This window comes from Paramisgurnus dabryanus, chromosome 15 (genome assembly GCF_030506205.2).
Source record: "Paramisgurnus dabryanus chromosome 15, PD_genome_1.1, whole genome shotgun sequence".
In the NCBI taxonomy this organism is placed as follows: domain Eukaryota; kingdom Metazoa; phylum Chordata; class Actinopteri; order Cypriniformes; family Cobitidae; genus Paramisgurnus; species Paramisgurnus dabryanus.
In genome coordinates, this window is record NC_133351.1 from 135,223 (window position 1) to 146,288 (window position 11,066).

Genomic DNA, 11,066 nt, shown 5'->3' on the forward strand with positions numbered 1-11,066 from the left:
TTACAAAAAAGTAAAGGATTCTGTCCAATCTCTTGCATTCAATATTTTAAATAACTTACAGAAATGAGTAACTTCATACACTTGAAATTGACAAAATTCAGTCATGTTTGTTTACAATCCTCGTTATGTAGCTATAAAGTTTACATCAGAAAATACTGACATCTATAAATGTGTAATGTTGTTATACTGACAACATGGCTAAACATTTTGAATGTCTTGTTCATGAAGACAATTTCAATTCATGGGCATACTTATAACGTACACATATTTCATAAAATATGCAAATTACAAAAATAACAAACATTTGTACTTACTATAATGTATTTGCAAAACCCTTAAAAGCAAATGAAGATGTGTTGCACGTGGCAGTAACGTAATGTTAGCCTCTGAGTCTGGCGGTGTTGTTTCGCACGAGGTAAGGAACGTGACCAAAAACAGGCAAGAGCCAATGAGCATTCGCAGCCATAAACATATTATTAGGGTCGCCAATTTTTGAATTTATTTGGCATTTGACTGTAACGGTCGCTTGAAGATCGCTTAATAAACTCTATTCCATGGCAAAAATATTACATGGTGGTATGCAATTAAATCTTTTTATTGTGTAATAGTAAAACTATACAATCTTTTAAAACAAAATTGCAGCTTAAATCACAAACAAAACAAAATATAATTTCATAAATAGATTTAACGTTAGATGAGGAAAAAACAATGCGACTGAAACAGGCTAACGTAATTAAATGATTAAATGATATATATAACTAGAGTAAAAACAAAACTGCCAAGAAGTAACTTTTAACGTTACACTCATTTAAAATTCATCATAAGTCGTACACATTTGTACGCCTATCGTGCATTTTTGTAATATTAAAAGATTAAACATATAAAACACTTTTGGATGGTGAACTACTGAATCAGTAGGACCAAACGAAATTCATACAGTAATGGCATTAAATAAAACGTTTAAACAAACCAAGGAAGATTGGGTTAGTTGTAACTAGTGAAAACAATACTTATAAATTACACTGCATTTTGATTTCATTACCTTGCGCAGTATATGCATCACAATGCTGAAAATACAGTGCTTCACAAACTGTTAGTATTGCAGGCAGTGCTCCCCCATTGGGCCGTATAGCAGAATTGCAGGGGACCTTGCCTCATTGAAAATAGACCGCTCATTGGTGTAATGGTCACTTTGTTCTTTGCTGTATGCTGATTGTTTCTCAGTCTCTTTATTAGGATAAAACAAAAAAATTAAAGAAACTTATGTAGTATCAAAAACAGTATAAAAGTATAAGCTGACAAGCATTTGGAGTAACCTCCCCTTCCACTTGAGAAATAGCAGGCAACTGCAGGCTCTCGTAAACCTTAATGAAATTAAATCCTAATTTCTAATTCTATGTAATCAAATGACTAAAGGACTTCAGTCTCCTCAAAAAGCTCAAGAGGGGTGAACACTAAATACTGACTGATGCCTGAAGAAGATATTTAGTTCTAAAAAAATTTTTTTTAATTTTGTATACACATTTCCTGTATTTTCTGTTTGTATCAGGGGACAGAGAATGAATTACCATTTTTACCTTGTCTTTGTTAAATATTGGTAGTCTACCCGCATTCAAGAACATACAAAAAGTTGGACATGCTAAACATCTCAGTCTCATAGAAATTCCTCTTTTAGAAATGTCAGCCAGAAAACGGCCCAATCTGAAAAACTGATGCTTATGACATCACAGGCAACTCACTGCCCCTCCACTTTAAAATAATTGGCTACATTTTTTTAATGTGGCAGCAAAGTCAGCCAATCAGTAATGAGATTGCATGTTAAGCCAATAGGGGGAGCCAAATAGGTGCAAAACCACTTTAAAATCCCCCACCCTAAAAGAGCTATCTGATAGAGGTTTTTAGGAAACTTCTAAGGCATAACAGACCCAAACAAAATTGTTTTGTCTACATGTCACTTCACAGAACAAAAATAAATACCCCATTCAATCATTCTATGTCACCTTTAATAAAAAGAGTGAAAAATAAATATGGGTGGACATTAACATTTTGGTGAAACAAGCTGCTATCTATCTATTCATCTATCTATCTTTCTTTCTATCTATCTATAGATAGGGGATGGGTATTATTTTTGATGCATGTATTTCAAATACGTATTTCAAATACAAAATAGTATTTTGTAATATGCATTTTATAGGGCTGATGAAAAGGCCTTCGTATTTTGTATCAAAATTCTTTAGTGTTTTGTATTTTAAATATTCTGTAAAATAATTTGTTAGAGGTCCAAAGGATGACATAAAATGCAGCCTCTGATGGTGCCTCCTAAGCCCCAGACTAAAAAATTGCTCAATGTGAAAGGTGGTGGTCAGGGTAAAAAACATGCAGGTGGCCACCTTTTCATAAATTTTTTGTTAGAATTTTAACAGTCCATGTTGAGTTTTGGTGTTTGTTTTAGTAGCTTAGGCTAAATAGTTTCGCTTGCTACTTTCAGCCTATGTTGGTTGTGCACGAAAAACATAAAACCTTTCAGAGTTATACAACAACGACTGGGATTTTAATGCCACGATATTGGTGTAGTGGTCTAAACTGATGTGTAGCAGTAACTTTTACTGTGAGCCATGATACGGATATGAGTATGACTGCATATGAAAGAGCATAGCTGCTTATAGCAGCACATGTGTATTATAAAGCCTTTTTAAACCATACCGCTAGCTGAAGTAGCTGTTTAGTAGGATCATGATATTTTGGTTTGCATACCATTGCATTAATGACTGCTGACACACAATATATTATATTTATGAAAACAATCAAATGATTAATTAGTTAAAAAACTAGTTGCTATGATTACAGGTTCCATCAGTTGTCTTCATATGAATTACTTGTTTGTCAGCGTTGCTAATGCAGAGTATAGGCCCTTCATTACCTGTCAGATTTTTGCATGACTCAATCAGAGTCAATGTAATGGTGAAGCAATAGATCAAATGGTTCCAACTGATGGAAGGTTTGCAAATAAATTTCATGCTAAATACAATAAAAAATACAGTAGTTTATTTTGATACCTAAAACTAATGTATTTGGTATTTTATTTTAAAATATATTTTGATGTATCTTTGCCCAACCCTGTATAACCCCACAGACGAAACACTGCCACCACGATGTACTGATGGTACCATGAATTTTTCACTGTTTCACTGTCATTGTGACGCCATACATTTTGGAATCCATCAGAGCCAAGATTCAGCTTTGTCTCATCACTCCAAAGTACAGAGATCCTATAGTCTTCACCTTTGTCAATATGAGGTCTAGCAAATTCTGAACACTGCATTGGCTTGAGTAGCAAGAAGAGAGAGAGAGAGAGAGAGAGAGAGAGAGAGAGAGAGAGAGAGAGAGAGAGAGAGAGAGAGAGAGAGAAAGAGAGAGAGAGAGAAGGAGAGAGAGAAGGAGAGAGAGAAGGAGAGAGAGTGAGTGAGTGAAAAATTGATAATTTTAAACCACAATGATGTCCTTATGACATTTTCCTAATGTGACTGTTAGAATGTTCTTATATAATCTTATGAAACATTGTGAGAATGTGTTCTAAGAGAACATTGTTAAATCTGATGCCTTACCAACATTCCCAAAATATTTTATAAATGTTGCTGGCAGAACGTTCTATCTTTGTTAACACGTCTCATTACAAGAACATTTTCTAAAAAACATTTGATCATTTTACAACTTAGTGATGTCCTTATAACATTTTCCTAATGTGATTGTTAGAATGTTCTTTCGTAGTTTTTATGAAACATTGTGAGAATGTGTTCTAAGAGAATATTGTTTAATCTGAAGCCTTACCAACATTCCACAAATGTTTTATAAATGTTGCTGGCAGAACGTTCTATCTTTGTTAACACGTCTCATTACAAGAACATTTTCTTAAAAACATTTGATCATTTTACAACTTAGTGATGTCCTTATAACATTTTCCTAATGTGATTGTTAGAATGTTCTTATAGTTTTTTTGAAACATTGTCAAAATGTGTTCTAAGAGAACATTGTTAAATCTGATGCCTTACCAACATTCCCAAAATATTTCATAAATGTTGCTGGCAGTACGTTCTATCTTTGTTAAAACGTCTCATTACAAGAACATTTTCTTAAAAACATTTGATCATTTTACAACTTAGTGATGTCCTTATAACATTTTCCTAATGTGATTGTTAGAATGTTCTTTCGTAGTTTTTATGAAACATTGTGAGAATGTGTTCTAAGAGAACATTGTTAAATCTGATGCCTTACCAACATTCCCAAAATATTTTATAAATGTTGCTGGCAGAACGTTCTATCTTTGTTAACACATCTCATTACAAGAACATTTTCTTAAAAACATTTGATCATTTTACAACTTAGGGATGTCCTTATAACATTTTCCTAATGTGAATGTGAAAATGTTCTTACGTAGTTTTTATGAAACATTGTGAGAATGTGTTCTAAGAGAACATTGTTAAATCTGATGCCTTACCAACATTGCCAAAATATTTTATAAATGTTGCTGGCAGAACGTTCTATCTTTGTTAACACGTCTCATTACAAGAACATTTTCTTAAAAACATTTGATCATTTTACAACTTAGGGATGTCCTTATAACATTTTCCTAATGTGAATGTGAAAATGTTCTTACGTAGTTTTTATGAAACATTGTGAGAATGTGTTCTAAGAGAACATTGTTAAATCTGATGCCTTACCAACATTCCCAAAATATTTTATAAATGTTGCTGGCAGAACGTTCTATCTTTGTTAACACGTCTCATTACAAGAACATTTTCTTAAAAACATTTGATCATTTTACAACTTAGGGATGTCCTTATAACATTTTCCTAATGTGAATGTGAAAATGTTCTTACGTAGTTTTTATGAAACATTGTGAGAATGTGTTCTAAGAGAACATTGTTAAATCTGATGCCTTACCAACATTCCCAAAATATTTTATAAATGTTGCTGGCAGAACGTTCTATCTTTGTTAACACGTCTCATTACAAGAACATTTTCTTAAAAACATTTGATCATTTTACAACTTAGTGATGTCCTTATAACATTTTCCTAATGTGATTGTTAGAATGTTCTTATAGTTTTTTTGAAACATTGTCAAAATGTGTTCTAAGAGAACATTGTTAAATCTGATGCCTTACCAACATTCCCAAAATATTTTATAAATGTTGCTGGCAGTACGTTCTATCTTTGTTAAAACGTCTCATTACAAGAACATTTTCTTAAAAACATTTGATCATTTTACAACTTAGTGATGTCCTTATAACATTTTCCTAATGTGAATGTGAAAATGTTCTTTCGTAGTTTTTATGAAACATTGTGAGAATGTGTTCTAAGAGAACATTGTTAAATCTGATGCCTTACCAACATTCCCAAAATATTTTATAAATGTTGCTGGCAGAACGTTCTATCTTTGTTAACACGTCTCATTACAAGAACATTTTCTTAAAAACATTTGATCATTTTACAACTTAGGGATGTCCTTATAACATTTTCCTAATGTGAATGTGAAAATGTTCTTACGTAGTTTTTATGAAACATTGTGAGAATGTGTTCTAAGAGAACATTGTTAAATCTGATGCCTTACCAACATTCCCAAAATATTTTATAAATGTTGCTGGCAGAACGTTCTATCTTTGTTAACACGTCTCATTACAAGAACATTTTCTTAAAAACATTTGATCATTTTACAACTTAGTGATGTCCTTATAACATTTTCCTAATGTGATTGTTAGAATGTTCTTATAGTTTTTTTGAAACATTGTCAAAATGTGTTCTAAGAGAACATTGTTAAATCTGATGCCTTACCAACATTCCCAAAATATTTTATAAATGTTGCTGGCAGTACGTTCTATCTTTGTTAAAACGTCTCATTACAAGAACATTTTCTTAAAAACATTTGATCATTTTACAACTTAGTGATGTCCTTATAACATTTTCCTAATGTGAATGTGAAAATGTTCTTACGTAGTTTTTATGAAACATTGTGAGAATGTGTTCTAAGAGAACATTGTTAAATCTGATGCCTTACCAACATTCCCAAAATATTTTATAAATGTTGCTGGCAGAACGTTCTATCTTTGTTAACACGTCTCATTACAAGAACATTTTTCTTAAAAACATTTGATCATTTTACAACTTAGTGATGTCCTTATAACATTTTCCTAATGTGATTGTTAGAATGTTCTTTTCGTAGTTTTTATGAAACATTGTGAGAATGTGTTCTAAGAGAATATTGTTTAATCTGAAGCCTTACCAACATTCCACAAATGTTTTATAAATGTTGCTGGCAGAACGTTCTATCTTTGTTAACACGTCTCATTACAAGAACATTTTCTTAAAAACATTTGATCATTTTACAACTTAGTGATGTCCTTATAACATTTTCCTAATGTGATTGTTAGAATGTTCTTATAGTTTTTTTGAAACATTGTCAAAATGTGTTCTAAGAGAACATTCTTAAATCTGATGCCTTACCAACATTCCCAAAATATTTTATAAATGTTGCTGGCAGTACGTTCTATCTTTGTTAAAACGTCTCATTACAAGAACATTTTCTTAAAAACATTTGATCATTTTACAACTTAGTTGTCATGATTTCGGTCTTAGTGGCCGCTCTGTCTTTGTTTCACCATGTGTTGTGTTGTGTTTATGTTTTGACAGCTCCACACGTGCGCGCCTTCCACCTGGTGACCTCATTATCTCCGACTCTTCTCACCGGCGTCCCACACCTGATCCTTATTATTTGCCCATCCGGTTTGATTTAAATTCCCCTCGTTTCCTCTGTTCTTTGCAAGTTCGTCTTAGGGTGTTCGTGCCCGCTAGCTCTGTCTAGTTCCTGTCTAGTCTAGCTCTTGTCTTGTCAAGCTTCTTTTGGATTACTCACCGTGCTCTCTGCTGCCTTGCCCTTTAGATCCCCGCCCCGCTGTCAGTCTCTCCCAAGTGGTGTGTCTACCGTCAAGCCTCTGTGTACACTCTGTCTGTGGATTCCCGAGTGCCTGTCAACATCTAGCGCTGTCCAGCCGCAGTGCGTTTCGGCGCGTAATTCTGCGTAAGACTCAGACTGCCGCTGTGCGCTGTCCAGCACAGACACTGCTGAAGACTCTGACCGCCTCTCTCTCTCTCTGTCCGCCAGGAACCTCTCTGTCTGCCCGCCAGGAACCTCTCTGTCTGCCCGCCAGGATTACATCTCTGTGCTTACAGTTCTGTGGATGTCCTACAGCCCAGCTGTGTTTCCCACATTGAGACTTTCCAGAGGAGATCGCTGTGGTCTGCCTCGCGAGTGTTTTCTCCCTCCATCCATTCATCACACACACGGACACTGAGAGTTATCTGTTATACATTCACCAAGTGTTTTCTCTTATACATTTTATTAAAAAACCTGCCAATATGGATCCCGCGGAGGTTGACGCCCTCCGATCTGCTCTCGCCCAGCAAGGTTCTTGGTTGGGCCAACACTCGGCCCGTCTCACCACCATGTCTCAAGAGGTCGAGGATCTATCTTCTCGCATGGCTGACCTCTCCTCCCGTCTGGACCAGTTTCGGCAGAACACCTCTCATACCAGTCAGCAGTTAGAGACGGAGCCTCATGCCACAGCCCCACCACCGTATGATGGAGATCCCGCCTCCTGCCGAGTGTTCTGTCACAATGCTCCCTAGTCTTTGCCCTCCAGCCACGTCGCTACGCTTCTGAGCGCACCCGGATTGCGTATGTGATCACCCAGCTGGTTGGGAGGGCTCGTGAGTGGGCTACAGCTGTTTGGGATGCCGGCGATCCTTGCTGCCGATCCTTCTATGAGTTTCGCGAGGAGATGGAAAAGCTATTCGACCGCTCCGTTCGCGGGGACGCCGCTGCGGCTCGGTTGGCACGCCTGGTTCAGGGAAGGCACTCAGTCACCGAGTACGCCATAGAGTTTAAGACCCTAGCGGCTGCCTGCCACTGGAACGAAGCGGCTTTTCGAGCGCAGTTTGTTGAGGGGTTGTCAGATGATCTGCAGGATGAGATCGCCGTGCACGATCTTCCCCCCACGCTCGAAGCCATTATTGATCTGGCTCTCCGGATCGAAGCCCGGAGGATCCTTCGTGGTCAACGTCGCTCTCTGCGCCAGCGAGTGCTTATGGGTGAGACTTCCACTTCTCCCTCTGCCCCGACGTCTCCACCTGTCGAGTCGGAACCCATGCAACTTGGGCGCATGCGCCTGTCACAGAGAGAGAGAGAGAGGCGGCTGCAGAATGCTCTCTGCCTCTACTGCGGGAGACCCGGACATTTTGCAAAGACCTGCCCGTTAAAAGCCGCTGCCCACCAGTGAGTCCGGGAGTCCTGGTGGGCGCTACATCTTCTAAACTCTCCCCTGTTTCCAGCACCCAGCTCCCCGTCATGCTGTCCTTCGCTGGGCGTGATCATCCGTCCACCGCCCTTCTCGACTCTGGTGCGGAGGGCAACTTCATTGATGAAGCTCTGGTTTGTTCCTGGAATCTCCCGGCTGTCCCTCTCCAATCCCCTTTGGATGTCTGGTCCCTTAAGGGGCAGCAGATGGCGCGGATCACTCATTGCACTCCCCCTGTGAGTCTCTCTGTGTCTGGTAATCATCGTGAAGAGATTGTGTTGCATATTCTTCATGCTTCTCTATCTCCCATTATTTTAGGGCATGGTTGGCTAGCGCAACACAATCCTCACGTTGATTGGCAGCATAGTGTTATTTTGTCTTGGTCTCAGTCTTGTCATGTGTCTTGTCTTGGTTCTGCTGTTTCTGGTTCTGTTCTCTCTCTTCCTCAGGTTCCGGCGGTCGATTTGACCGGAGTCCCGGCGGAGTATGCGGATATCGCTCAGGTGTTTAGTAAAGCCCGGGCCACCTCCCTTCCTCCTCACCGGCCATATGATTGTGCTATTGATCTCCTCCCCGGCACTTCTCCGCCTAAGGGTAGACTTTATTCTTTATCGGGTCCTGAGAGAGAGGCTATGGACCAGTATATTAATGATGCCCTGCGTGCCGGTCTCATCCGTCCCTCCACCTCGCCCGCAGGGGCGGGGTTTTTCTTTGTTGGCAATAAAGACAGCTCCCTGCGCCCTTGTATTGATTATAGGGGTTTAAATGACATTACTGTTAAGAATAGGTACCCCCTTCCTTTAATGTCTACTGCGTTTGAGCTCCTGCAGGGGGCGCAGTTCTTTACTAAGCTAGATTTACGCAACGCTTATCATCTGGTGCGAATAAGAGAGGGAGATGAATGGAAAACAGCCTTTAACACCCCTACCGGACACTTTGAGTACTGCGTTCTGCCGTTCGGCCTTTGTAACGCCCCCTCTGTCTTCCAAACTCTGGTCAATGATGTGCTGAGAGACATGATTAACAAGTTTGTCTTTGTGTACATAGATGATATTCTCATCTTTTCTCCCTCAATGCAAGAACACACGCAGCATGTCCGCCGAGTCTTACGCCGGCTGTTAGAAAATAAGCTGTATGTCAAGGCGGAGAAGTGCGAATTCCATCGTAAGTCAGTTTCGTTCCTGGGTTTTGTTGTTGCCCCCGGTGAGATCCGTCCTGACCCAGCCAAGATCAAAGCGGTGGCCGAATGGCCAGTCCCCGACTCCCGTAAGGATTTATTAAGGTTTCTGGGTTTCGCCAATTTTTACCGGCGATTTATCAGAAATTATGGTCAGATTGCTCAACCTCTTACTGCTCTCACTTCCACTAAGGAGAGGTTTGTCTGGAATTCCAGTGCTCAGGAGGCCTTTGATAATTTAAAGTCCTGGTTTATCTCTGCTCCTGTTCACTCTATTCCAGATCCGGCTGCTCAATTTATTGTGGAGGTGGATGCCTCGGATGTCGGGGTAGACGCCGTTTTGTCTCAGCGGTCTGCTAAGGATGGCAAGGTGCATCCCTGTGTCTTTTTCTCCCATCGGTTAAACCCAGCAAAGCGAAATTATGACATAGGCAATCGGGAGCTGCTGGCGGTCAGACTGGCTTTGGGTGAGTGGTGTCACTGGTTAGAGGGGACCTCGGAGCCCTTCCTGGTCTGGACGGATCATAAGAATCTCGAATACATCCGTTCAGCCAGGAGGTTATCTTCTCGTCAGGCTCGTTGGGCGCTCTTCTTTGACAGATTTAACTTCACCCTCTCGTACCGGCCCGGTTCCAAGAATACTAAGCCCGATGCTCTCTCTCGTTTGTTCGAAAGCCCCGGTTCAGCTGGGGACGTAACCATCCTCCCGGAGGGGCGGGTGGTGGGTGCCCTGCGCTGGGGAATAGAACAACGGGTGAGACGGGCCGGCCGGGAGGGGGAAGTGCCAGAAGGGTGCCCAGCGGGTCGATTGTGGGTTCCGAATGCGCTTCGCTCCGAGGTCATCCGGTGGGGTCACGAGTCCAAGTTTGTTTGCCATCCGGGGGTTCAGAGAACGTTGGCTACCGTACGTCAGCGTTTTTGGTGGCCCTCTATGGGTCCCGATGTCAGACAGTTTGTGTTAGCCTGTCAGGTTTGTGCCCGTAATAAGGCCTGTCATCAAGCCCCTATTGGTCTGCTTAAACCATTACCCATTCCCTCTCGTCCTTGGTCACATATCGCCATCGATTTTGTAACCAATTTGCCTAGTTCTAAGGGAAACACTGTAGTTTTGACCATTGTCGACCGCTTCTCCAAGGCGGCTCACTTTGTCCCTTTGCCCAAATTGCCCACTGCTAAGGAAACTGCCCAGGTTATGATCGAGCACGTCTTTCGCTTACATGGTCTGCCCACAGACGTTGTTTCAGATAGGGGTCCTCAGTTTATTTCTCGTTTCTGGCAGGAATTTTGTAGACAAATAGGCTCCACAGCTAGCTTGTCTTCAGGGTATCATCCTCAGACCAACGGGCAATGTGAACGGGCTAACCAAGATTTAGGTAGAGCTCTCCGCTGTTTGACATCGCAATATCCGAGCTCCTGGTGCCAACAGTTACCCTGGGTTGAATACGCCCATAATTCTCTCCCTGTTTCTTCCCTTAACATGTCCCCTTTTGAGGCGTCCATGGGGTTTCAGCCCCCTTTATTCCCATCACAGGAACCTGATG